This window comes from Lactuca sativa, chromosome 9 (genome assembly GCF_002870075.4).
Source record: "Lactuca sativa cultivar Salinas chromosome 9, Lsat_Salinas_v11, whole genome shotgun sequence".
Taxonomy (NCBI): domain Eukaryota; kingdom Viridiplantae; phylum Streptophyta; class Magnoliopsida; order Asterales; family Asteraceae; genus Lactuca; species Lactuca sativa.
Genome location: NC_056631.2, coordinates 180,183,447 through 180,206,437, shown reverse-complemented (window position 1 = coordinate 180,206,437; position 22,991 = coordinate 180,183,447). Strand labels below are relative to the sequence as shown.

The 22,991-nt window shown below is 34.8% G+C and overlaps 1 pseudogene; it reads left to right on the top strand.

Moving 5' to 3' along the window:
* Window positions 1-7,896: 7,896 nt before the first annotated feature.
* On the top strand, window positions 7,897-14,448 carry LOC111897999 (uncharacterized; annotated as a pseudogene).
* Window positions 14,449-22,991: the final 8,543 nt, after the last annotated feature.

Here is a 22,991-nt window from a genome sequence, read left to right as displayed (position 1 = left end):
CTAATACATTATCTCTTTCTCTTTCTCTCTCTCTCTCTCTCTCTCTCTCTCTCTCTCTCTCTCTCTTTCTCTCCTAATATAATTTCCATCTATACTAGTTATGAGGGCAACCTAAAAAGGACTTTGCTTCCAATTACAAGTATATACCAATTTAGTTATGAGCTTAGACAACTTAATTCAACAGTCTCCCATGTGGATAAGTCTATAACTAAAATTGCAATTATAACCTTGAACTAAATAGCAAAGAGTGTTTTCTAAAACCACTATCGAACTCTGATTCAAATCAAATGTTGTCCCAAAGATAAGTGATTAGTTATTCCTTAGTTCTACAAGATATCGTATGAACAGAGTCATGGATTAGATGATCAACCTCATGTTCATTTGTTTTATTTCCTGATTTCCCAATTTTTGATCAAATTTCACACTTCAAAATTAAACACGTCAATATATTCAGTACCAAGCTTGGTTCTTATAGATCAACTCAAATCATCGAGGGGCTCAAAGATATCGCTTTCCCTATTAGGGAAAAAGGAAAGAAATACTTTGAATATATAGTCAGAAATTTTACATATCAAATCACACATGGTATAACCATTTAGAACATCCAGTTACGAGATGCGTTTAAGTAAACCAATGCACAACTGATCTGTAAACTATGAACTATATATCTATGCTTTAAGAATATTAGATATTATCGACTTAGAACTACTTGTGTTTGAATCCATGAAGTAATCTCTAAGCGTGGGTTTACACTATAATTAAAATCCTTATTTCCAAGTACTAATGAATATTGTAGCAATCCATATGCAATGTCCAATCCCTATGGACAATCTACAATCGATTCATGATAGTTTTAATTCATTATTTACTTAAAACTTCTGAACAATTTTGGAATTTAAATAATAAAATTATTTAGGAAGTAAAACACGCAAAGTGAAACATAATAATAAACTAATTAACTATGGTATCATACCCATTGAATATAAATAAATCCCTATTATTTAATCACCATAACAATTATGAATTTATTCATTATATAATGCTTTGAGTAATCAACTAACCAATTGAATTAAACAACATCAGCCATGCCATGTTATAAACATGCATACTATGCCTCTCTATGGTCCATCCTTTATGACCAGATCAACTGGACATCGCTCCAATGATACTCGTTTCACAATTCCAAATTCTTATCGTTATCTAAGATGTAGTGGAATTTCAACTTTACATGCATTGTCTTTCTGTGATGTCGAGATTCCAAAGTCACAGAGATTGAGCCTTCGATATTAAATAACATACTAATAGAACTTGTTACTAGAAATAATTCCATGGTTATGAAATATCAAATTCAAGGTACACTCCTTAAACACTTCTCTTGCATTAAAGTTTCCAACTCACGTGTAGATTCTACAAGCATCTCCCATTATGGAAACATTTCAATATTCCCATATGACCATCAATTCTGACCAAGAATCATCTCAATCCAAAAATTTTCATTATTGTCCTTCCTAAATAATATTATAATTATAACTGTCCACAAGTAACCAGTCTTCGGTAAAACATTGGAATATTCTTGACAGTTGTTTAACAACTTTAGTCGCACAAAATTCTAATCCTTTTCACACAATGCTAAAATCATTTGAAAAATTAGAATAATCAGATATTATAGCATATATGATCGATCCTATATCCGTAGCATAAGAGACTCAACTCATTATGTCTTACATAAGGACTTGATAAATGTTCAATCTCTTGCTATAATATTTCCATATGTTGAATCTCCTATATTGAAACATTTCCATATGCTATTCATATATGTCTTTGACTAAGTTATATTAAACAATCTAAACTATTAGATTCAAAACAAAGTATGAGTGCATTCTCCTTTAAGTCCACTATATGGAAATAATTCCGAACTTTGCAATTTGCAGATTGGAGACATTGTTCCTTATGAGTAATTGTTGGGTTTTAAGCATGCTAACACTCCTAAGTTTACATGTAACCCTAAATACCTTGGATCTATGTTTTCTCTATTATACATGCAAATATGAATATTCCAAGGTATTACCCTAACTAGCATACAATCATAAGTACTAGTATAACAAAACTAGATAGAATACATACCTTTTTGATTTAGCTTGATTCCATGGAGCTCGACAGCCTAGTGCCCAAAGCGTGACACCTCAAATGGTTCACACAACATCAAGTACATTTAGAATAACCAGAGAGAAATGAGACACTTCATCAAATCGGCTAGCCCTCACCATTCCTTCATAGTTCCCGATTTTTGGGAAGAATAAGATTCTTATATAGTGTGTCACAATTAGGGTTACACCATGTAAACCCTAAATGTCATGGCCCTTTCATTTCCATGATCCATGGGTACAAAAACACCATGGAGCATCCTATGGGTTTTAGCCCAACTTGATAATCCATGGAGCATTAGCCCACTATACAAGTATGGATGATTTACACAATCAACCCATATATTTAATTAGTCTCATTTTGATCACTTAATTAATTCCAAATTAATTCTTGATCAATACTAATTAAATAATCTTATTAATATCTTAATCACATAGAATCGATTAGCATCCCTTGTAGATGATCTGAAGGGTCCACATAGATTTGTACGCATGAGATCCAACAAACTTTCACCTCTTTCACAAGATCCTGTGAAAGGTGATGCTGTCATATTTCACAAAAGACAAGATTTGCATGTATCATCTGACCTTAGGTCAAATCACACTCCATCCTTTTGGAGTTAGGTGATGCGTTTCTTGTTAATGTGTCCAAGACGACAATGCCACAAGCATGATTTGTCTACACCATTAGACAAATCAATATGAAAAACATTATTTCCTAAATTATCAACACACGTCACAGTTTCATACACACTATCACAAGGTAAAGCTTCAAATATAAAACACCATTTTTATAAGAAGAAATAGAAGCATTCACATCATTAAATGAATATCGAAAACCTTGTCTGAACAATGCATGAAAAGAAATAATGTTATGTGTCATTTATGTCGAGTAGTAACAATTTAATAAATATAAACAAACACCAATAATAAGAACTAGACTATAAACTCCAATTTTTGTAACAGGAGAAGATCTCCTAATCCCCATGATCAAGTTCATCCTTCCGTGCTCCACTTCCTCACTTTCTTTTAGTCCCTGCAAATTAGAACAAATGTGAAATCAACATCCTGTATAAAGTACCCAAGAATGAGAAGACGATGAGTTATTAGATGAAATAGTGTATATACCTGCAGAAGATGGCTTCACCTTTCCATTCTTGATATCTTGCAGATACTTTAGGCAGCTTCGTTTCCAATTCCTTTTATCATTGTAGAGAAAGCAAGTAGCCTCTTTGGGATAAGAAGTGTGAGGAATGTCAGAACTATATTTTCCTTTGGGTCAATTGATTGACGAACCAACATGAGATTTTCCTTTCCAGTTCTGTTTGGGAGGACCTTTCCTATTCTTCTCCTTTCCTTGACCAATATCCAGAACAATATAACTAGTAGGAGTGGAGGCTAAACCTTTTCCCTTGATTCTTGCTTCAGTTGTCTGTTGTAGGTTGTGCAATTGAGCCAATGTAGTCTCATTGTTGTTCAAATTACTGGTCAGGATGAACTGATCATAACAACTTAGTAAGGAGTTTAGGACTATATCAATAGCCAACTCCTCATCAAAATACACATTTAGCCTAACAAGGTACTCTACGTATCATTGCATTCTCTGCACGTAGCCACAACCATATTCTCCATCTTTCATCTTGCACGTCATGAGGGCTTTGACCAATTCGTACTTTTCTTGACGAGCTCGCTTATGGAACTTTTCCACAAGGTCATTGTTCATCTCATAGGGCCAGTAGTCCTCATAAAATCTCTGCAACTTAGGGCTCATAGTGGTGACCATGATGCAAGGAACTTTTGTTACATCATCATAGTGTTTCTTGTAGGAGGCTAGTTCTTCAGGAGTTTCCTTCTCTTCATCGGTTTCGTTAAGTTCTTTCTCAAGTACATAATCCTTGTTCTCTAATCGAAGAGTCATATTTATGTTGCGCATCCAATCATTATAGTTGGTTCCATCCAATGTCACCTTTGAGCAGATCGACAACAACAAGAAGTTATGGTGGTTGGAGGAGGAGGGAGCAAAAGCATCAGCTAGAGTAGACATCTATAAAAAGAAGGTAACTTTAGTTAGACAAGAATAATCCTTAATATAGAAACCCAAATTAAAATATTAAGGCTAGGATCCAACTATATAATTCACAACATAGAAACGGGATGCTGTAATCTAATTGTAAATTTTGTAAAGGTAGGTAATAATGATTTAACAATTCCACCAGGAAGTAAAATTCCTAGATCTTTTGAGATTCATTGAAACTATACAATGGCATGTTTAATCTCAGATTATGTTTCTCTATTTGTGACTGGGATACCGAGGATCACAAATAAGATATGAATAACCATGCAAATGTGCTTGGTAACCTCATTGTCATTTGTCATCTCAATTGATGTGCTGGTAAACCACACATGCTCCATCAACATCAATAATTAATGAGATACCCATTACAACTCTTTATTAGTCCATATTAGTGTGCTGGTTAACCACATACGCTCCACTAATGACTTATAAAGTGTAATGGGCAATTTCATGGGTTAGCATACTAATTCATATTTTTCCTAACGTAACTAGATTTAGGATTTTAATGAAAGGTTCTAGTACTTCTTAATAGCATTATAATTTTAATGAAATTTATTTGTCCTATCAAATCCGTTCTGCTAACGACCATCCACTAACCAAGGAAGCGGTGGGTGAGAGTGGACACCCATTCGACTACCATTTTATAGGCATTTTCCTTATACCCTTTATAGACTAGCTTTATGAATGATTCATACTAGCGATTTGAATAACTGATTATTATTATTATTATTATTATTATTGTTATTTTATATATATATATATATATATATATATATATATATATATATATATATATATATATATATTAACAATTAATAATAATATATATAAGGTGTATTTTAAACTTTTCAAAATACTAGGTTTGTTTAATTTTTTAAATTTGGAAAATTAAGAATGGATTAATTTAAATTTAAAATAAACCAAAATTTGATTTAATATTTATCTTTTAATTAACTATTAATTAAAAATATTAAATCTGATAAGGACTAACTAATTAAATTATTCAAATAATTTGATCTTAATCTTAACCCTCTAATTTTCGAAAATTAGGGTGTAGGAGTTATTCAATTTTATAATTATCCTTTTTAATCAAATTAAACTAACAATTTGACAAAAAAATAGGAAACCCTAACAAGCTAACCATTTTAGAAAACTTAGGGAGGAAGGCTAGGGTTTTAAAACCCTAACCTTAAATTTTGAAAATCCAAGAGTAAGGGGGTAGAGTTTCAAAAAAACCCTAACTCTAGTCGAAATTCTTGGCTTTTAGGGTTTAATTTGTATAAACCTTAATTGATCAAATTCAACAATTATAGTAATTTAATTGAAAACAAAGCAAACGCTCTGATACCACTGATAGGATTTAGGTAAAACAAATAAACTTAAAACTCTTAAGTTCAAATGCAACCTAAGGATCTACGTTTTCACTATTGAACCTATAACTATGAACATCAAATAAGAAACCCTAAGCATATTTTGAAAACCATCAAAGTTTTAGGTTTACATACCTTGTTGTTATTATAGTAAATAGTAAGAATTACCTCACTTGTAGATCTCTTGGAAGCAAGCACCGATGTGCCTATAATGGTTTACACCCAAGCTTGCAAGTAGGAGGACTATAGAGAGGGGAGAGGGGATAGTAGAATTTAGGCTATCCCTTGAGGAGATGGAATTGTAGAGATTTAGGAGGCCTAAGGGTCTTTATATATCGGTACAAGGAAACCCTAGATAATCCTGATTTGAATTTTAAATTAATATTTCAGATCTAGTATTTATCTCATTCCTTATATATACACATGAGATATTTTAGAAACCCTATAATATCCTCTTTGAAACCGTCCGTCTATAGAGTTTGAAGGTTCTGAAGCCTTTTGTTCAACTATTGAACAATTACACTGTTGACCATGTACTTTTAATTAATTTATTAATCCCAAAATTAATTCTAATTGATTTCTAATTAATTATTAATTAAATAATAATTTTTCTATTTGATATATTATTTTCATAATACATTAATAAACCTTTTATTTTAATTTATTAATCATATAATAATAGTTTTTGTAATTAGTAGTTTTGGAACATAAAGTTATGTTGACCTAAAAAATATACTAAACTTTTTGTTCGATTTCACAAGTAAAATAAATAGATGACATGGCTATAAACTCTCTTTCTGAACCTTCATGCGATCAAATATAGATAGCCTTCTTGGAGAAGCGGTGTCGTGATCGATTCTAACCATCACCGGCATCTCTATTGTCGCTATCGTCTCTAGCTATTGTCATCTTTTCATCATCATTGTCTCCGCTACCGGTGCAATCTCTCCTTCAATATCGTCTTTGTTTCCATTTCTCCATCACCATGTTTCTAGGGTTTTCTTTTCAAAAATATGGGGATGTGTGTTAAAGAGAAAAACCTACAAACAATGCAAGTGAATGTAATAAAAAATAAAAATAATTGGGGATAAAATCATTTCCATTTTTTTGATTTTCAGATTCTGAAACCTGCATTTACAGATCGGGGAATGAGATTGTGTTGGTTTTTGGTTTTTAAGCATCGATTTAGGGTTTAAAGTTGTATGAGATGTTGTTTCTGAGTATAGATTCCCAGGGGTAGTCGAAATCGAGACTTGTATTGGTGACATATTATGGTGGTAGCAGTCTCCCTTAATGACTAGGCATGATCTATTAATGAGAGACACTGGCATGACATGTTCCACTAATGAGCTTGCAAAGATTTTTAGATGATGTTGGATTCTCCTTGATGACTAGGCAAAAGCTTATCTCGGGTTACCTTTTAATAATGGAGCTGAGACACGTTTGAATATTTAAACCATATTATTGGCAATGAAGGAGAATTCGTTTTAAGCCATAACATTAAAGATTAAATCAGTTAAAATATATATTATAGGGTCTCAAAGATATTATCTTTTTATTTATATATTATAAGTATTAATAAGATGTTATAATGATATTAGAGATAAAACCAATATAAGCGATATTAAAAATCATATAAATGAATCGTCCTAACCCTAAAAAAATTTGAAGATTATGTATAGACGATGTAAGAAACAACCCGATTTTAGACAACACTGTAAAAGCATGATTTATTCCCGAAAGTTTGAAATATGAGCAAAATAATGACCTCGAAAGACATCACATTTTGTCGTAACTTAGACCTTATCATTAATAACTTAAACACGACAAAATTCGGAAAACTTTGAATAAGAATTTTCAAGTTCCTTTAATAGAAAAATAGTTCTGTATTCAATGAAAAGTTAAATTTGACTGTTTCAAATTACACATAATGAAAAAGGACCTCAACAATCATTTAAAAAGATGAAAGCAATAAAACGTTTTTTGTCACATATCAAAGTTTTTTAGAAAACACTACAAATTAAGATATATATATATATATATATATATATATATATATATATATATATATATATATATATATATATATATATATATATATATATATATATATATATATATATATATATATATATATAAGGGTTCAATTGAAAAAAAAAAATTTAGAACTAGGGAATGAATTTAGACCATTCATTTTGAATTTGCCGCTTAAGTACTCAAGCATACCGGACCGACGAAACACATCGTATTCATATATGAATACGTATATTCATATATGAATAACCATAACGGAAGTGATTATTCATATATGAATACAGTGGCGGCGGTGGGTGGTGGTGGAGGCGGCGATTCTTTGTGGAGGTTGTGGTGGTGGTGGTTGGCGGCAGAGAGATGTGGTATATTCATATATGAATACATTTCCATTTATATTCATATATGAATATTACCCATCCTCCGTTGACCCGGTACGCCAGAAGGTTTTGCAGCAAAAATAAATAATTGGCTGAGAATGATTCTTTAGTTCTCAATTTTTTTTTTTATTTTTCTCAATTGAACTTAACTATATATATATATATATATATATATATATATATATATATATATATATATATATATATATAGAGAGAGAGAGAGAGAGAGAGAGAGAGAGAGAAAGATAGGTTTATGTATTCTAATTAAATTATGTGTGGATATAGGAATGATTGTGGGCCAATCATTACAAAAGGGTAATTTGGTAATGTTAGCTATAATTATTTATGATAATGGTTAAATAAATTAATAACCTCTTTAAATGGAAAATCAATTTTAATTCACACATCGTTCTTCTTTATTAACCCTACCAGCCGATGTCGACGATTAAAGTAGATAAGAGGCTGGAGCTTGCCAGTTCGTCGACTAACACTATCAGCCACCACAGATCCACCATCGCCACTGAACACCATCAGCCACTATCGTTAATCTTCAACAGGTAAAACACAATGTTCAAAAAGAACATACTCGTGTTTTTCCCTTTATTTGGGGATCGATTGAAGAAGAAGGGAAAAATCTCACCTCCTCAGTGACGCCCTATTCCTCTATCACCTCCGTCTATGAGCGCCGCCCTCTTCAACATTTGAAGTCGCCATTCATGAGACCCCCTTCGGTAAGATTTAATTCGTATTTTTGCAAACGTTTGACTGCTGATTCAATCTGATGTCACCATTTATGAGCACGTCCTATTTCAAAACGATGTTCATAATATAGGTAGTTTTCATTGGTGAATTGCTTTTGCATCCTCATACAACACTAGTGTTTCTTATGTTGTTGACTTCTTTCCTGGAACTCATATAAAAGGACCCCAAGTTGTTATTAGTCTTGTAGTCATTAAACATTTCCTGACTGTTTTCTTGTTTTCGGTCGCTAAAGGCTTTCTGTTATTATTCTCAAGGACTCAGAGGCTTCATTGAGAGCATCAATCTTGTTTTGCTTCCATCCAACATCTATATTCTTTTCATCCATGTATTACTCTTCTCCTTTTTATTTATATACACTTCTCACACCCATGATTGTGATCTAAACTACTTTTTTGCTTTTATAGATACTCTGAAAGTTTATATGCAGTATTATCAATCGGAGGAATCTACTTCTTAATTTCAGGTGCAAATCTTTTAGCACTATCCTCACTTGCTTTCTCTGTATTGTCAAGATCAAATTGGGTTCTTAATGCATGCTATATTGGTTTCCAGACCATTCATCGAGCTTATGATGTTGTATTTCTTTAAAAGAGTGCATATGTAAGCTCATTCTAAATAACATTTATTTTATTTCATCACATTTCTACTCTTTCCTATGGCTAATAATATTTTATTGTCTATGCAGCTGCCAATTAAGGTTCTCATATATGTAATTATGCGTCGCTTATTTGTTTTTTGTTCCATTTGTTGGATTTCAAGCATATGGATATCACAGTTTCTGTGATGGAAATAATCCGGATAAATTAAGGCCTTGGTGTAAAGTAAGGATTCCTTTGGTGTACAATTCTATTCAAAGTCGTTACTGGTATGATTATCCTTTTCTTGATGCTATAAAATAATCTTTAACTGATTATGGCATATAGATGATCTTGGGAATGTTATATTAATCTTGATGTTGTTTTTTTTATTTATTATATTAGGGGGGCTGGTTTTCTAAAATATTTCCAGCTAAAACAATTGCCAAATTTCCTTCTTGCATCACGAATCCTCTCTATTGCAATTTGGTTAATTACCCATTATGTGAAGCTACAGCCGGAGGCCTTCTTTTCACTTGGTTTTCAAGTTGCTCCAAAAAGCAATGTAGTAGATAGAAATAACACTCGCATATCAACAACAACTCAAGGTCTGAATCTAAAACTTTCATTTGGCAAATCTCGGTTTACTAAATAACAGTTGTGTTTGAACTTTGAATAGAATATCAGACTCTTAAAAGGAGAAAACATAGCACCAAAGAAGAAGAGGTTCCCACTCCCTCTGTGCCATAGCATAATCACTTTTAGTTAGCTGGCCATAACTTAATCATACATAAGGACCAAACCTAACTTTTATGCCATAGCATAATCACTTTCAGTTAGTTGGCCTGTTAGAGAAACTTAGACATACAAATGTCAATATGTATATATATCGAAACTTTCTTCAAATACTTAGTCCAATTTGGAGGAGGACAAAACTCTAGACATCACTATGAAATTATCTCATAAGCACATAAATGTCAATATGGATGAACGGATAAAGACTTTTGAAACCACTACTACCACTACAGTCGCAAATTGTTCAAAATCAAAAACCCAATTATAATATTTAAAACATCAGAGTACTATTATTCAGAATGCAAAAATCATGAGGGGATGATGTTGTGCCGTCACGCCAAGCCCTTCCCTTTAGAACCAGAAGTACCTGAAACCATAAACAAAACTGTAAGCACAGAGCTTAGTGAGTTCCCCAAAGTACCACATACGATACACAACATAACGAATCCTTTGGACCGAATCATAGTCTTATGGTTACTTTCTGCCATGGGCCAAATCATGGTCTTTCCTTACAATGTCGAGGGCCAAATCCCATTCTTTCATACAAATTCCAGGGCCAGATCCTAGTCTTTCATATAATTGCCACCGGCCAGATCATGGTCTTTCATGCAATTGCAAGGGGCTAGATCATGGTATTTCATGCAATATAACAGAGACAATTAGTATTCTACACAACAAAGTGATGAGCCGACATTAGTACCTTCGACCCATGGATCTAGTGAGGAGACTTATCTCCAAAAGAAGATAAATGAGCCACACACTCGAGCTGCTACTAATACAACTCCTCGCACTAATTAAATCCCAAAAATAACCATAATCAATAATCTGGGTTTTTAAAACCATAATAAATGGTCCAATAATCCCAATATCCTAATTAGGGGCAAAAAAGTCATTTTTCCCTTCCCATTCGGCCCAACCTAAAAGCCCAACACCGAATAGTCCTAAGCCTAAAAAGAATGGCCTAAAAGCTGCAATTGTGTAACGACCGAAAATTTTCAACCAATTTAAACTTTTCAAAAACAATCCGATTTCATTAAATTATTACAAAAAGGTTTTCAATACAATTTATTTAGAGTATTCCCAGAATCACATCATAACATAAACATGAGGAGCGGTACGATCATGCCTTCGCCTTGCCACGGTCTCCTAAAGAACCTGAAAAACATTAAACCACAACTGTAAGCCCGAAAGCTTAGTGAGATATCCCCAATATACCAACCACACATACGCCCTTCCAGGCTACGACCTTCCGGTCCAAATCATAATGCCTTCCGGCCCATATCATACATAGCATACATAACATAACAGAACACAAAACAACCATGCACTTCGGGTCTACTGTGAGACTGGTCCGCTGCACCGGCCAACAGTCCACCTGGTCCACCCTCCGAGTCTAGCCATATAAATCGAGTCTATAGTGTGATTGGTCCGCCCGTATCGGGCCTACAACCCACCTGGTCCACTCTCTGAGTCTACAGTATGACTGGTTCGCCCGCACCAGGCCTTCAGTCGGCCTGGTCCACTCTTCGAGCCTCGGAACGTCTGGTCCGCCCTCTTGGGGCCTACAGCCTATCTGGACCGCTCGCTGGGCCTTTGGGACAACCGGTCCGCCCTGGGTATCTTGGCCTACAGTACAAAGCAGGACCCGCCTCAATCCAACTCCAGTCCAAAGAACCATGTGCACATAAACATACAATCATATAAGAATTCACAGTCAACAAGTCGATCAAACATATCACATAACATATCATCATCCTAACTAGGATACCGACCTAACCGGTCGCTAGCATAGCATCACCCTACATATCAGGGAACCGACCTTAACCAGGTCTCTAACATATACCATCCTAGCTACCAGGATGCAAACATATCAAAGCAATAACATAACAACAAATACCCGGATCTCAATCCGATAAAGGGTCGGCCTTGGTGCCTTAGACCCTGTCGATATAGTGAGGATAACTCACCTCGCACTGCCGAAACTCTGAACTGAAGAGCAGGTTCTCGAATCACCAACTCACCGCAAATCCTGAACTAGCCATCAACAAAATAAACATTAGGCCAAGCATAAATCCACTTATCGGGCCAAGGCCAAAGTCCAAATCTTATACAAAGTCCAATATTGGCCCAATTTACCAAATTGGGCCCACCTCAAATGGGCCTAGATCCAAGGTCCGTAACAATAATTGGTCCCAAAACACTCTATCCATAATTTCCAGATTTGGCCCATAAACCAACTACCCACAAACGACCCAAACTCTAAGGCCCAATATTAAGGTCCAATCAGGGGGAGTACGCTGGGCGTACCCTCCTTGGTACGCGGGGCGTACACACTAAATCGCAGCTGAGGATCGGGACCCTGACCCGCTACGCGGGGCGTAACTTTACTACTCATTAAGTCCTTATAACCTCTTAATGGCTTAAGCTCTTAAGCCCAAACTTGAGATCCCTAGGCTAAATACGCCTAAGACTCATAAAGTCTCAAACTTTATCACTTGGGACGTCCAAAAGTTCTTAATCTAAGGTCTTAATCCATTAAGACCTATATATCTCACACATGGAACAACTACAACCCTTGGGACCTCATTTTTCTCACTCAAGACCTCTCCAAAGGTCTCAAAGGATAGATAATCTCGGCCAACACAAAACATGAATCAAGATGAGAACTTTGGGACAAGAAAGATGCTAAAACTTCACAACACTTAGATCTATGCAAAATAAATGGCAAGCAAGAAGCTTTATACCTCAAATAAGCTCCAAAGGATGATATCTCTTCAGATCTACAAGCTCCAATCGTTCCTTTCCTTCCTTAACAACTTCTCCTTTCTTCTTCTAGCTTTTCTTTGCCAAAAAGAGCTTTCCAAGGCCAAACACACCCAACAATGGAGGGAATACGGGTTTTCTAGGGTCTCTAAGGTTAAGGGAGAGCTTATGGAGGCTAGGGAATGTACCAACATGTTCCTTATATAGTGGCTGACCCTAAATTAGAACTCTGAGAGTACGCTGGGCGTACTCAGCCTTGCACCCGCGTCCATATACGCCTTACGCTGGGCGTAATCCCAGCTTACGCTGGGCGTACTCGGCGAGTCCCCAAACTTCATACTTGGCCCTCATTAATCCACTTTTCCCACAAGATGATCAAAATACCACTTCTCTTAAATCCCGGGGACTCACAATTAGGTACTCTTAGGAACGGGGCATTACAATTAGGTTGTACACCCTGCGTACCACCTTGTACGATCCCCGTACAACAACTGATGCAAGTGGGAAATCGGGGTCGAGGTGTAGTACGTGCATCGTACATGATTTTACGCCTGACGTATGCAACCTAAGTCAAAACTCCAATTATGGTATTAATACCTTAAGACCTCACATCCAAACTTCATATATGAGCTTATTAAGACCTCTAAGGCCATAAAGTTGTAATCTTTATGCCTTTGCAAGCCTATAAAGAGCCCAACACTAAAAACTTAACTCATAATATGATTTGCTACACCATAACTCTTGCATGAGGACAAACCAAGATCTAAGATTGCATTATTATGAATTAAAATACCCTAAAATTTCTAAAAGGACAACTTAAAGGCTCTAGAGTACCTCATACTCACAAAGTCCTGGGTTATGGGAGAAAACATATAAAAATCTAAGCTTAACCAAGTTCTAAAGAAACATGAATCAAGGTTGGAGCTTTATACCTCCAAATGGTGCATAATGAAGAGAAAATGTTGGATCCAAGGGCTTGAGAGAAAAACACATATATGATGATCTTCCTTTACAAACAAGAATGCCCACAACTCACTCAAAAGCTCAAAAATGGTCAAAGTGGGTTAGGGTTTTAAAGGGGTTCAAAATGAGGGATGGGGGCAAATAAGAGGAAGGGTTTTAGGGCTATAGGGTGTTTAAAATAGTGCATAAATCCTAAATATTAATATTTAATTCAAGCCATATATGCCCTGCATACTAGCATACGCTCATCATACTCACGCGAGACTAGGTACACCCAGCGTACTAATGTTGCCTCCAAAAATACGAAAATGCCATAAAGGGCCACTTTGCAAATAATCAGACACTAAGGGAAAAAAGGGTAAATACTTTGAAGAACTAGATGTTATTGTTCCTCCACCACAACCATCTTCTGCACCATCTACATTAACTACTCCACCATTGTCTACTACTATAATTTATTTAACTTTTGTTGGTATAATGCAAGAACCCATAGCTACACTTTTATCTTCTCAATTGACAAATAATGAGAAAACCGGTACTGAAGTTAAAGTAGATGAAGATGATGACGTGGTTTCCATTTCTGAATTGTGATTCAATCTTGATGAAGAAGATTTACCCGATGATTTGATCATGTCGGGTAAGCAATTAAAGATTCTAAACTCTAAGATGAATTCGATACTTCAATTTTTGTCTGACACTGGAAGCAAGAATTCAGTTAGTGGTGTTGAAGTGGAATATCTTTTGAAGTCTCAAGAGTTTCGATTGAAAACTTTTATTGAAAATGTTGATAAAAGATATGAAGACAAGATGGACACTCAATCAAGAAATTTTGTTCATGAACTTTCGAAACTTCATGATGTGGCTAAAGAAAGTCATGAAATTTTGCAGAAACAAGTGTCTGATACAAAGGCTTCTCTTAAGCATCATGTTAATGAGCTTCGAAACTTGGTAGCTAAAGAGGTTAAGAAGTTAGATGATAATTACAATTTGCTGCATAAAAAGGTTGATGTTATAACTGAAGCAACAACTCTTCTAATCCAGCTTATCACTACTTTCAACAAAGATGATTCACAAGATCTAAAAGTTAAGTCTGAGAAGGATGCCAAGGTGTTTAAGAAAGTTGAAGAATTTTTATCTGACTTTAAAAAGACATTATTGAAATCTTTCAAATCAATCTTCTATTTCTTAAGGGTCCATTTCTACTATGGTTTCGAATAGTGAGTTAAGTATCAAGGCTTAGTTAGCTCTGTTCTTGAATTTGTACTTCGACTACCCACCAATGCTTAACGTTTTACGCACATTTCACAAGGGGGGATAGAGGTGTTGGTAATCACATCATAAACAACATGGAATTTTGATTAGTCGAAGGTCTAAACAAAATGGATTTCTATTAATGAAGGAGACGGAGGTTCATTTCCTTCCCTAGTCAAAACAACCTCAAATGTTGATCCCACAGACAAAGGGAAAAATATTCAAGTTGAACAAACTGAAGAGCAAAAAAAGGTTACAAGCAATCTAGATTGAAAGAAAAAGGCAAATTAACAACATTTTGAGACAAAGAGCGAATGATCCACCAGGTGTAAACAAAGGTGATCCTAACAAGCAATGGTGTTACGAAACGATTGAAATTGTTTTTCTTGGTAAAAATGATGACTTTATGAAAAAGACAAAGAAAAGCTATGACGTAGAGAACTTAGAATTCAATTAACTTGATTTCTTAATCAATCACATGTTGTTCACGTCATCTTAGTTCAATATTATTGACAACTTAAATGATAAAGATGAATATAAAAGATGGAAGATTTGTTTTCGTGCAAATATGTAGTATGGTTATTGGTGAAGATAGTGAAAGTAACGACGATAATTCCTGATGTATTGTTCGAAGGATTGTTGCAAAACTTTCTTTATGTTGTCGTAAGGGCAAATAATGTGGTGTTCGAATTCACAATTTCATATTTCCTTTGATGAATTTAAATGATCTCATCACTTTATCAAAGATGTTGAGTAATGTTGACATATTGAAAAAGGCAGAGACAAACAGAAATGCACTCGTTATTGGATTTGGTCATGCAAAGGCATTTCTTGATAGCTATTATGAGTATTTGGCTATTACTGATATAGATCTTACCTTGGCCATTAATAAGACTTCAAAAGTGCCCCAACCATTGTTGAAGGGAAGGATGAATATTGATAAGTTTGAAGACAGTGAAATTATTCATCATCCTTTTTGGCGTAATTTTTCAAGGAAAGAACAAGAAGGGCAAGCTGACCAAAATTTTGTTCCAAGTGAATGCTATTAAGAGATACACAAACTCTCATTTTATGAATTTGTTAATCCATATTAATAACTACAGAAAGAATGATAATGAAGATAAAACAGAGATCAGAAAGATCATTCTTTGGTATATGGAGATTAGACTATTCTCACTAAGGGTGAGATTGTAAAGTCGAAAGTTGTAATGAGTGTCGAAAGCTATATCTTTAGTTTTGTGTCTGTAAGTAACAAAGTTGTGTACTTTGGTTAACTAAGCTATTTACAAGGAAACTTAGACTTTCAATATGCAATGTCATGTCCTTGTATTTTTTGTATATCTAACGTACCCTAGAAATAGGGTAATTACATAGGTCTAGAGTATCAATCTTACACTTCTCTTATTCACTTGTACTCAGAGACCTCTGTACTCTTCCAAATATCAATTTGAGCCAAACAGATTATATTTACATCTTTGTGTTCTTTTCATATAAACATGATTGTTTGATTCAAACACCGTTTTTAACACTCTTCACCCCTCAACCTAAAATTTTAAAACCACAAGTAAAAACCATGGTCTTTAAAATAAATATCATGTGATGAGTTTAATGAAGTACCTATATGTTCTTTGTTCTTACATACATGTGATAACGATTACAATAAATTCCCTATGTAGAAAAAGTGTTGTATGTCTAAGTTTCCTTGTATGACTTTTGTCTGCTCAGGTATTGTCTAGTTTGTTGTGCAATAGAATTGATGTTTACACGCGTCTCAGAACGTTTTCATTGACATGAAGATTACTTGTCTCCTCAAAAATCGAATTGACAGAGGTATCCCTTCATGGTAACACATGAAATGAAACTCTAATTATCGTATTTGTATCATCACTGACATGATCTGATTCGACAACTACATCCACTTTCTTATTCTCAACATGATTTTGCTTTCGCCTCTTGAATTTTTGAACCATATCAAAAGCACTTATCTTTCATGTTGCGGGAGAACTTGGAGACGTAAGCTCTCGAATCACAACTCCTCTTCGTGTAAACTATATATTTTTTTTAATTCTTTTTGAACCAATCTTTTTCATAGCTGGTTCACCTTCTTGTGTAATTGTAGCTGTACTTGGAACAAGATTCTCCATGGGAACTGTCTCAACTATTGGCTCAATAGTTTCGAAAAAAGGCTCTTCCATGGGTTCCACGGTTTCAGAATCAGAAGTTTTCTTAGCAGATATCTTAGTTCGTTTGAGTACCCCTTTACCAGTCTTTGTGGGCACAGTCTCTATAACCACTTATTCATGTACTTCTTTTGGCTTTTCTTCTTATTTCTTTTTCTTCTGACCCTTAGATGCTTTCGATGTACCTTCAACACCCTTAGATTTAGCCTTTGGTGGAAAAATACAAGATGAGGTAGAATCCATTGAAGCTTGGTATTGAATTAGTAACTGATGCATAGGATTAACTAATTTGACCATCGTATCAGAAATCCTAGCAATAAATGGAAATATTGTAACATCATCCAGTATGATCTTCGGAAGCAACAGTGGTGGAAACTCTATTGTATCAACATCATTAGGAAACAATATATTTTCCTAAATATATACTTCCCTTAGTATCAACCCCCAAAACATAGCACTCAAAACACCTAATGCTATTTTGGAATGAGAAATAAAAGTCTCAAATTCTTCCCATAATAATGATGCATAATCAACATCAAGTCCATAGTATACCCCAACCATAATCGAATAAACTTCAAGTTTCAACGTGTCTAACCCTGAACTTCTTCCTGTTAAACATCGAAAAATAATGCCAAACACGAAACTCCAAATACATGGAAAATTGGACTTTTTGAATTGACGGATAACTGATAGAGTGGGTTGATGGCCCATCTCATTGAACATATAAATGACTTGTTCAGTAGTAACATCATAAAATGTACCTGCAGACGGTAACTTCAAGATTTGGGCAAATCGCTTCTTGGTTAACTTCTTCATTTTAGTGGACATCAAATGAAACATAACAATCTTCATCGTTTTTTTATACATAGCAGTAGAAGCCTCAAAAGAGAGCCATTGCATTGGAATTGCAATGGTCGATCATATAGCATGATGAAGAACAAAATTGTTCAAAACCAATACAATCATTTATAGTTCTTCAGGATAAGAATCAAGCAACGAATTAAGCCATAGATTAGTGCGTTGAATCTTCATCAATGGTTGTGAATCCCCTTCGTTATTAGTGTTGAATTTATCAACAACGTGTTGCTTAGTAGCCATTTAGAAAAATTTGGAGATAAAATTTTGCGATGAAATGTTAGGGTTCCTGAGAGAATTATGAAAGCATAAACTTCAAATTGGAATGAACTGTTTCCCTTAAGTAATTGGCATCAATTTGAATTCAAATTAGTGCCCAATCAGATAACTCGACGTGGAATATGAGTTACTTAACTGTCACCATGAAAAACTGCGATGTATAAAAGTAATAATCACTTTTTTTGCTCGGGTATTGTAAAAATCTTGAACTTCAAATCCATCGGATCATTCGCATGTCCTAACCAAAAATGAACCACCATCACTTTAGATACTAATAGAGAACCATCCTTCGTTATGGAGGCTAGGATTATTTCATAAAAAAGTTAACAATTGGATCTATTGGGTAGAAATGACTTGGGATGAGTACATTTCGTTAAGATCACACAATGAAAATGAAAATGTGATTTTGAACATCAAAAGTGGTACATTGAAACAAATGTTTCGTGAGAAACTAAAACATTAAATGTTCATCATCAATTTGTTAAGTAGAGGTTTTTGGGTTTCACCTTCATCATGGAAAAATGATACTGGATCATGAACATAGATTCGTGACATACCTATATCCTAGTTTGTTTTGACCAAAGATGTCTTCGACATGTGTCATTGAGTGTGATCGTATTAGAACTTTTCGCTTAAAAAGATTAGATATGAAGACTCATTATTCGTCTAGGAATAATTGAACTTTGAAGAATTCTATTTACTCATCTTGATAAGAGAAAGGTAGCTTATCAACTAATGTGAATACAACCTAATGAGGAAGAAACTTTTGTGTGAAAATTTTCATTAAGATTTCAAACACAAAGAATGTATGAGACTTGTGGATAACATGCTGCAACATGCTTCTAGGGACACCTAACGAGGAAAAAAGTTGTTGGATTTGGTGTCTAAGCACATAACTACAACTGGGATGTACCTTAACCGATTGTAGCATGGTCCTTTTTGGGTTGGCTTCACCATTGCAACTTGATAGGATGGATTTGGGGAATAAGGTTGTTTACGGTTTATTAAAATATTACAAGTATAATATATTAATATGAAATCATATTATTTAATTAGTATTGATCAAGAATTAATTTGGAATTAATTTTGTGATCAAAAGAGACTAATTAAATATAGGGGGTTGATTATGTAAATCAATCATTCTTGTAGTGTGGGCCAATGATCCATGATTATGTAGGTGGGCTGAACTAATCCATGGATAGTCCTTGGAGGTTAAACCCATGGAGCATGAGACTGTGGAAAGTCATAGGTTAGTAGGGTTTGTAAAGTGTAACCCTAGCATGTGCAACACTATAAATAGAACCCCCTAGAGCAAAAATCGGCTACACCATCTCTTGGAGATAGACAACTTATTCTCTTAAGCCTCCTCTTGCATTTTTGGTGTTTGTGAACCAATAGAGGCATCACACTTGAGGTGCTCAAGCTTTCAAAGGTCAAGAACTCTACCCTACTCAAGAGGTATGCATACAAACTAAGTTCTATATTATATAGCTTCAACTGTATGCTAGCTAGGAAGAATGCTTTGGAAAATTGAAAAATGCATGTATACTTATAGAAAACATATATGCAAAGCATTTAGGGTTTCATGTGAACCATATGAGTGTTATAGTGCTCAAAACCCAACAGTGGTATCAGAGCCTAGGATTGTTTTCTATTATATTTGATGCTTACTAGTTTTTCAAAGTTGACAAAAGTTGAAATTTTGCTTCTGACTGGTGAACTCGCCGAGTACATGAACAGACTCGACGAGTCGACTCAGTAAACAGGGCAACTAGGAGAGTTAGTTCATGCACTCGACTAGTTGAAGGCCCTGTTTGCAGAATTTTGAGTTTCTTGTCCTGGTTTGGATCATTGGAAATGTTTTTTATGTTATGGTAGTGCTTGTACTCATCCAACCACAAGATAATTATCAAAGTTTTAAAATAATTGTTGTTTTATATGATAAACAAAATTGTTTTTTTTTTCAAATTGTTGACTTAAATTATCTTGATTATGAGTTTAAATAGATCATGAATTGTGTGATAATTTAGTTGTTAGAAAAATGATCTAAATGATGTTTAATGACCTCCATAACTTGTCCTCAAGTTTTAAAAAAATGAAAAGTCTCCTCATTAAAATCAAATTAAACTCAAAGGTTATGAATGTGAAGAGTTTTGACAAGTTTTACAACTTTCTTAACTGGTGGAGGGTTGTGAGTCGAACGGGTAGGATAGGACATTAATTCTCTCTCATTAAAAGTATAATGATAAATATAAAGTAACTAAACTTTTATTAAGTACCCAATCTTAGTTACTTTAGGAAAAATGTGAAAATGGTGCTAATCCATGAAACTACAATTTGCGCCGTTGTTAAGTCATTAGTGGAGCACATGTGGTTAACCGGCATACTAATACGGAACTGAAAATGTGTGGCAAAGGGTAACCCTGTGTTAATCATAGATCAATAGAGCGTGTGTGGTTAACTGACACATTGATTACGTGATCTGTAACATTGGGTGTACCAAGATAATTTGCATGGTTATTCACACCTTTTTTGTGATCCTCAGCATCCCAGTCACAAACTTGAAGGGCACACCAAGATTTAAACATGCCAGTGAAAAGTTCCAATGTATGTCAAATATCTAGGAATTTCAAACCAATTAAAACTTAATAATCTATTTCATTTTTCATGGTGGTAATTGGTAAATCGTCATTTACCTACCTTCAAATATTTTACAATTGGATTACGACATCCCTATTCACAATTGTAGAATATTGTGTTGGGGTTCTAGCCTTAATATTTCATAATGGGTGTAATATTAAGGATTATCATCTAATCTAAACTTTGTTCTTCTTATTTTCAGATGTATATCCCAAACAATTCTCACACACCAATTCCTTCACGCTCTTTCTCCCTCATGAACCTATGTGGGAGGGTCATTTTCGATGGCTCAAACTTCAATAACTGAATTCGAAACATCAGAATGACTATTAGCTATGAGGACAAATAATATGTCCTTGATAAAGAGCTAAAGGAGATTGATGTAACCACTACTACTCTTGAACAAATCGCCGAACACGCTACTCATGAGAGGGATGCGACAAAGGTGTTGTGTCTTATGATTGCAACCATGACTGTAGAGATACAAAGTCCTATGAGGACTACTATCCCTATGAAATGTATCAGGATTTGATGGAAATATACCATCAAAGTGCTCGGCAGGAGAGATATGAGATCATTGCCTCCATGATCACAACCAAAATGAAGGATGGTGAACTCATCACCGTCTACTTGCAAAAGATGCAGAGATTCGTGGACCGCTTGCTTAAATTGAATGTCAATTTTGATGAAGAGTTGGCCATAGATATTATCCTTGTTATGTTCGGTTTCATATGACTTATAATATGAAAAAGGAGGAGGTCACTCTCAGCAAGCTTCAAGGCTTTTTAAGGACTACTGAAAGCAACCTGAAAGGCAAATCAGTTGTGTCTAATCCTACTACTACTTATGCCCCCGTTCTGGCAATCGGACATGGAAAAGGAAAGAAGAGGAAGGCTCCCTCCAAGAACCGCAAGGGAAAGTCTCTTGATGGATCCTCTTCTAGTGGGACCAAATCTGGTTTTGCTAATTCCTCTAATCCAAAGGATGCAGAGTGCTTCCATTCCCATGAAAAAGGGCACTAGAAACAAAGCTGACCCAAGTACTTGCAGGACAGAAAGGATGGGAAGATCAAACCCTCCTTTGCAAATATTTACACTATTCAATCTTAAAACTCACCATATGCTAATTCTTGGGTCCTTGATACAAGTTGTGGATTTCACATTTGTTCTGATTTGCAGACACTAAAAAGAAATAGAGATGTGGAGCACGGGAAGATAAACTTAATCATGGGAAATAGGAAAATGTCGCCTGTGACCAAGATTGGAGTTTATTCTTTATTGATTAGTAATGGCTTACATTTAGATTTAAATAATTGTTGTTACTTGGCCGATATGGCGAGAAATATTATTTCCTTTCACAGTTTGTACAAACAAGGTTTTACCTTTTCTTTTAATAATGAAAATGGTGATATTAATGCTTGTTACAATGGTGTATTTTATTTTGAAGCATTACCTTGCAATGGTGTATATGAAACTGTGAATGTTGTAGATAACCTAGGAAATAATGTGTTACAAATTGATTCTTCCAATGATTTGGATAAAGCATGCTTGTGGCATTGTCGTCTTGGACGTGTCAACAAAAAGCGCATAGCCCAACTCCAAAAGGATGGAGTGTTGGAGTCATTCAGATTAAATTCGGATGACACTTGCGAATCTTGTTTACTTCGAAAGATGACCAAGTTACCCTTCACTAGTACTTGTGAAAAGGGGTGAAGGTCTGTTGGATCTCATACAAACTGATGTGTGTGGACCATTCAGAATCGCCACAAGGAATTCTAATCGCTTCTATGTGACTTTTACTGATGATTACAACATATATGGTTATATCTACTTAATCAAGCATAATTCGGAAACCTTTGAAAAGTTCAAAGAGTTTAAGAAAGAAATGGAGAATCAATTAGGCAGGAAGATAAAAATGCCGTAATCCGAT